Here is a 7,249-nt window from a genome sequence, read left to right on the forward strand (position 1 = left end):
TAACATAATAACTGGCATAGTAACATAATAATTGGAATAGTAACATAATAACTGGCATGGTAACATAATAATTGGCATAGTAACATAATAACTGGCATAGTAACATAATAACTGGCATAGTAACATAATAATTGGCATAGTAACATAATAACTGGCATAGTAACATAATAACTGGCATAGTACCATAATAATTGGCATAGTAACATACAAAATTATAACAATATATTTTTTACATATATTCTTTATTCTCTTCGTCTCTTGGCAATATCTGCGTCTTTAGATTATTCCAAAATACGGAACACGGCGGCGGAGCTTAACTTAAAAATTAACCCTTTTTTGGGGCGACCATTTTTACATAAACTGTTTTAATTGACTATTAAAGAATAACGCTGACTTACTATTTCAATAACCCGGAGCCCTGGTTGTTTGGGAGAGTGGGGAGGGGAGGGGAGGGGTGGGGGAGGTGGGGAGGAGGGAGGGGAGGTGGGAGGGAGGGGGATTGGGGAAGAGGAGGGCGAATGGAGAGAGGAAGGGCGGAAAGAAGGGAGTGTGTGGTGGGGAACGGGAGGAAAGGAGGGAGAGTGTAGTTGGGAGATGGGATGGGGAGAGAAGGGAGAATAGAGAGGAAAGGGAGAAACAGGTGGGAAGGGAAAGTAGGGAGAAGGGAGAGTAGAGGGTAGGAAAAGTGAAAGTTAGAATGAGTAGGAGAGAGAGGAATAGAAAAAATTAAAGAAAGAAAGAGAGAAGAGGGGATGAAAGGGAGAATAGGGGAGAGAGAGAAAGAGAAATAGGAGAGAGACGAGAAAGGAGAATTCTGATAAAGAGTAAAGGGGAAAAGAAAGTAGGCGATAATTAACTCGATAGGAAGAGAAAAGGAGGTGGGACGAATCTAAAGAGAGAGATAAAGAGAGGGAGAAGAGAAAGTTAAAAAAAGAGAGGAAAGTGAAGAGAAATAGAAAGAGAATTAGAAAGTTAAGGGCAAAGAGAAGAGGAGAGAAATTAAAAGAGAAATAAAGCGACGTAAATAGATAAGATAAGAGACTAAGAGAGAGAGAGAGAGAGAGAGAGAGAGAGAGAGAGAGAGAGAGAGAGAGAGAGAGAGAGAGAGAGAGAGTAAGAGAATGAGAGATACTGAGAGAAAGAAGAGATAATTAAAGGAAGGAAGATAGTAACAAGAGTAAGAAGGAAAAGTAAGGAAAAAAGAAAACAATGAGAGAAAGAAGAGAAAGAAAGTGAGAAAAAGAATAAGACGATAATGCAATAAAATTTTCAAATGGGAAGAAAGATTGACAGAAGTAAGAAAATGGATAAAAGAGATAAAAGGAAAAATTAGAAGGAATGAAAAGAAAACTGAGAAAGTTAAAAGGAGACAAGGAGAGAAAGAATGAGAGAGAGAGAGAGATAATTAGCAGAAACAACCAAAACAGGTTACCACATACATGGTCTCTCTCTCTCTCTCTCTCTCTCTCTCTCTCTCAATAACTCACTGGACTAATTGTAATGGAATATATAAAATATTTCAACATTTTTTTTAATACTCTTATCGAATAAAGAAAATAAAATGGACGGACCTTTATGAAAAAAATAAATAAAAAAATGAAACAAAATCCACAAAACGGGAAGAAAAAATCCAATATATATATTTTTATTTATATATTTTTTTTTTATTTATTTATTTTTTTTTTCCATTATTATTTTCGTATGTTTTTTTAAGTCGCGGTTTATGTTATATAATTAACTAAATAATATTATATATCGTAGTATAATCTTATATCTATATTACTTACATGTGATTATAGTCCTGAGTGAATATACTATAGTCTGAGTTAAGATTTAAAGTCATGATTTTTTCCTATAATCAAATTAAATTATACAAGTAATTATATTATAATTTGGGTATAATTCATTATTTTAATAAATTCTTCTATAATTAACACTAAAATAATTCGAGTGTCAGTTGAGATGATAATTCCCCTATAATTTGAGTTATTATTTTCCTTATAATCTTACTAATTACCCTCGATTACCCTCCTATAATTTTTCTCTTTTATAATATAATAGTGACAACATTATTAATTCCCTATAATTTATCGTTATCAATAAGTTACATAATAAGCCTAAAAGTATTATATAATTTCTACTATGATTATAACGTCACAATTTCTCTCTATAATTGTTAATAGTATGACAAATTTCTCCATGAGTTATACGCTTAATTATACCTGTCATAAAGGTGATATTCAAGTATAATTACTATATGTTTTTCCTGTATAGCTATCAGATTATCATTAACTGTACTATAATTCTACGATAATCAGTCAAAATCATCGTCTATAATTATACTAAATACCAATAATTTTCCTTTAACAATACCTCCCAATAATTAGCTCAGTAATAACAGTACATCATTCAATTTAGTTCTCGCCTATAATTCCGCAATGAATAAATGATATAATTTTCCCCAATATAAATCATATACTTGTCTCTATAATCTGGTTCATAATTTAAGCGTATATACAGTGACCATTTCCCCGGTATATTTTCATTCATTTACGAACATAACTTCATTCATGAATTATTTAGCGTATATGAGCGTAGTTGTTCAGCAGCTGTGGCAAAGCTTGTTTTACGCATCTCTTTACAGCGACAACTTGTTGATTTAAATGCGTAATTCTCTCCGTTCATGATGAGGGACGAATTTAGCGTATTGCGTCCAGGGGAGGGAGAGAGAGAGGGGAGGGGGAGGGGAGGGTGCAGAGAGGGAGGGGGTGGAGGGTGCAGAGAGGGGGAGGGGGAGAGAGAGTGGAGGGTGCAGAGAGAGGGGAGAGACAGAGAGAGAGAGGAGTAGAGAAGAAAGAGAGAGGAGATGAAAAAGAAGATAGAGAGAGAGAGAGAGAGAGAGAGAGAGATTTAAACTGTATTCGAATAAAGAAAATTATTTAGTAAGAAATTATCAATTAAACCACTGATTGTTTACTCTTGCTGGATCAAACAATTATTTGTTTATTCTTAACAAGACAATAGATAGTCACTTGTTTGCATCACAGGAAGACAATCGTTACTTGTTTACACCACATGAAGAAGCCAACAATATTTGCTTGTTTACACCACATGAAGAAGCCAACAATATTTATTTGTTTACACCATAGGAAGAAGACAATAGTCACTTGTTTGCATCACAAGGAGACAATCGTTACTTGTTTACACCACATGAAGAAGCCAACAATATTTGCTTGTTTACACCACATGAAGAAGCCAACAATATTTATTTGTTTACACCATAGGAAGAAGGCAATAGTTACTTGTTTGCACCACAGGAAGTTGGCGATAGTCACTTGTTTGCACCACAGTAAGAAGGCGATAGTCACTTGTTTGCACCACAGTAAGAAGGCGATAGTTACTTGTTTGCACCACAGGAAGAGGACTTCAAGTATATCAAGGCTCGGGTCATGTAAACAATGAATCCATGGGAGTAAACACCCAGCCTCACTTGTTTACTCATTGACATATTACGGTAATTTACGTCAGGAGTTCAAACCATAGGGGTCATATTAGGGGTTCAAACTTAAGGGGTCATCTCAGGGGTTCAGTGTTAAGGGGTCATGTTAGGGGTTCACACTTAATGGGTCATATTAGGGGTTTAAACTTAAGGGGTCATATCATGGGCTCGAATTTAAGGGGTCATATTAGGGGTTCAAACTTAAGGGGTCATAGTAAGGGTTCAAACTTAAGGGGTCATATTAGAGGTTCAAACTTAAGGGGTCATATCAGGGGTTCAAACTTAAGGGGTCATATGCCAGAGATGGGGTCAATTCATTTTGCCAATTCAATTCCAATTCAGAATGAAATTTGAATTAATCAATTCCAATTCAGAATGAAATTTGAATTAATCAATTCCAATTCAGAATGAAATTTGAATTAATCAATTCCAATTCAATTCAATTCATTAGTAAAAAAAGAACTCTTTAATTCCACTTCAATTCAATTAGCAAGGTTTTCAATTCCAATTTAATTCAATTCGTTGTGGTCTAAATTTCCTGCAATTCAATTTAAATACTTTTCAATTCAAAATAAATTCTAATCTACCATTAAACTAATGGAAAAAAATAAAAATTCGAGGTTTCAAATTAACTTCTTTATTTTTTTATCAAAAATGCTCTACCACACAAATCAATCACATTCTTTACCAACCAAAAGTTCAAATGGTTTAATTCTTTGTATTAGTAAACAAAATATGAATGAGTCCAAGTTACTGAGGATCGCATCTGATCATCATAAGTTGTTCAAATCTGTTATCTCTTAAATTGCATCTCTCTGGCCTGAGGAGCTTGCTAGCAATGGAGAACAGTCGTTCCACAGGAGCCGATGTAGCAGGAATGGCCAGGTACTTTGCTGCAAGTCTGGTGAGGACAGGAAACTCAGGTTGCTTGGCCTTGCAGTAGCCAAGGGGATCACCATCTTCCTGTAGACATGGCTAGTTGAGGTAGAGTGAGACCTCAGTGATGGAGTTGGTCTTGGTGTAGAAGACCGGTTGGCCAGGGCAAAGAACTTGTTCCTCTTCATCGGTGGTGGTTCAGCAGGGGAAGTGTCTCTTGTTGTAGGATCAACACTGTTAGTTACAAGACTAGCGAGGTCATCCTAAAACTGTATCTTGCTCTTGTGAGACCACACCTGGATTACGCAGTTCAGTTCTGGTCACCGTATTACAGAATGGATATAGAATCCTTGGAAAGAATTCAGAGGAGAATGACAAGACTAATCCCGGGCATTAGGAACCTTGAGTATAGAGACAGGTTAAAGCATCTTAATTTGCACTCCTTGAGAGACGTAGAGCGAGGGGCGACCTGATAGAGGTGTATAAGTGGAAGGCAGGGCTAAACAAAGGGGACATTACAAAGGTACTCAAACTATCCAACCAGGAGCGAACTCGTAACAATGGTTTTAAATTAGACAAATTTAGATTTAGGCGTGAAATAGGTAAACACTGGTTTGGAAACAGAGTCGTGGATGAATGGAACAAGTTACCAAATATCATCATTAACTCGAACACGCTGAATTGCTTCAAACATAGGTTGGATGCTCATATGAGCAATAGGGGTTGGGTGTAAACGGGACTGCCCAGTATGGGCCAATAGGCCCGCTGCAGTTTCCTCCATTCTTATGTTCTTATGTTCTGTGTGCCATATTGTATTTCACAGTCAGAAGGTCACGAATGTCTTGCACTTCATTGCCATAGTCATGACACCAGTCCAGCTTGTAACGTGGGTCTAAGGTGGCAGCTAGCTGGAAAGCCTCCATAGACTCAAACTTATTCAGACGAGTCTCTGTTGAGGACTGAAGTACATAAACAAGCTTGCTTTTATACACTTCATGAAGACGAGCTAAAGCAGCCCGAAGACCACGAACACAGTTAACTGCCAGACTAGATGTCACCATGTTTTGTCCCTGAATCTGATGAGTCATTACTCAAATGGCTGGAGTGTATCACAGAGCTCCTTGATGGTGTTCAGCTCATACTGCTTCACCTTGTAGGGAGTGTCAAGTTTGTCCCACACTTCAGGTGAAACTCCAAGTACTGACCTCATCATCGTCAACTGGCTAGTCCAGCGTGTACATGTTGCCATCTGGAGCTTGAATTCATTTGAGGGCACTTCTGCAGCCACTGTTGATTTCCTTCAGAAGCTGACGAGCTTTGATACTTTTGCAAGAATTTGCTTGATCTGGCCATCTTGTTCCATGCCATCTTTCATGAGATGCCATGCCATCACTTGATATATTTTAACATATTTTTTGTACTTGCTAACTGTATATTTTAGTTTTTATTTGAATATAAGTTAAGTATTGCAAAATAATGAAGACGCATATTACAGTATAATACATTATTTTATCAATTCACATCATTTCATTACATCAATTCATATCAATTCCAATTAATTTAATTAATTTTAATTTTGTATTTTTTCAATTCCAATTCAATTTAATTCACGGATTTTTAAATCAATTCCAATTCAATTCATAATTGACCCCCATGTCTGGGCCGCCGCCACTCATATCAGGGGTTCAAACTTAAGGGGTCATATCAGGGGTTCAATGTTAAGGGGTCATATCAGGGGTTCAATGTTAAGGGATCATATTAGGGGTTCAAACTTAAGGGGTCATATTAGGGGTTCAATGTTAAGAGGTCATATTAGGGGTTCAAACTTAAGGGGTCATATTAGGGGTTCAATGTTAAGGGGTCATATCAGGGGTTCAATGTTCAGGGGGGTTAAACTGGGATCGAACCATTGAACCTCTTATGACAGTTCAGTATCAACCCGGCCACCGCACCCGTCACTTAAACCCATAGACACTCTGTAAACGTCTACCCCAAAACACACACACACACACACACACACACACACCCTGAACCCCCTGATATGACCCTCCCTTAACTTTGAAACCCCAGATATGAATCCCTTAATGGTCCTCTGGCCAGAAAAAAAAAGATATTCGATGGCCACAAAAAACGCTCTTATGGCCACAATAATTACCGTAATGGCCCCGCAAGAACGCTCAACATGGCCCTAGCAATTCCTTTTACGGGCGGCAGTAACGCCATCATACTCACAATAACGTTAATACGGCCACTGAAAGTTTTCTTATGGGTTAAGTAACGCTGTGAGGGCCGATATTGTATACGACGTTGGCTCCGTTATGCTCTGGCCTGTTTAATGCTCCCGGATGTTGGTAGTAGTGGTAATGGTGGTAGTAGTAGTAGTAATAATAATGGTGATGGTGGTAGTAGTAGTAATAGTAAAAATAACAACACATTACTACCACTACCACCCACCACCACCTCCCACCACCACCCACCCACCCACCCACCACTACACATCTTCCTGCATCATTTTTCCTGCCCTCTGTTTCTTGGTGGGTCGCCCTGCATACCTGGATCCTTGTAATATAAATTGAAATTGTATAGAATATCGATAGAGGTTGTGGCGAGGCTGCCTTATGGTGCTGCCGCCGCCCCCACCACCCGCCCCCGACCACTCCTCACCCCCTCCTCCCTCACCCCTCTCCCTCCCTCCCTCCCTCCCTCGGTTCTTGTGTAAGTCTGGCTCTCTCAGTCATATTTATGTAATGTCTATTTTGTAAAAGGATAGTTTGAGGAATTTTTATATTTTGAGTTAGAGAGAAATTATATACTTTGAAAGATGGATCGGTCTTAGTTGAATATGGAGATGACTGGTGGAGAAGGGATCATTAA

The sequence above is a fragment of the Homarus americanus genome, unplaced genomic scaffold, assembly GCF_018991925.1.
Source record: "Homarus americanus isolate GMGI-L3 unplaced genomic scaffold, GMGI_Hamer_2.0 scaffold43943, whole genome shotgun sequence".
Classification (NCBI taxonomy): domain Eukaryota; kingdom Metazoa; phylum Arthropoda; class Malacostraca; order Decapoda; family Nephropidae; genus Homarus; species Homarus americanus.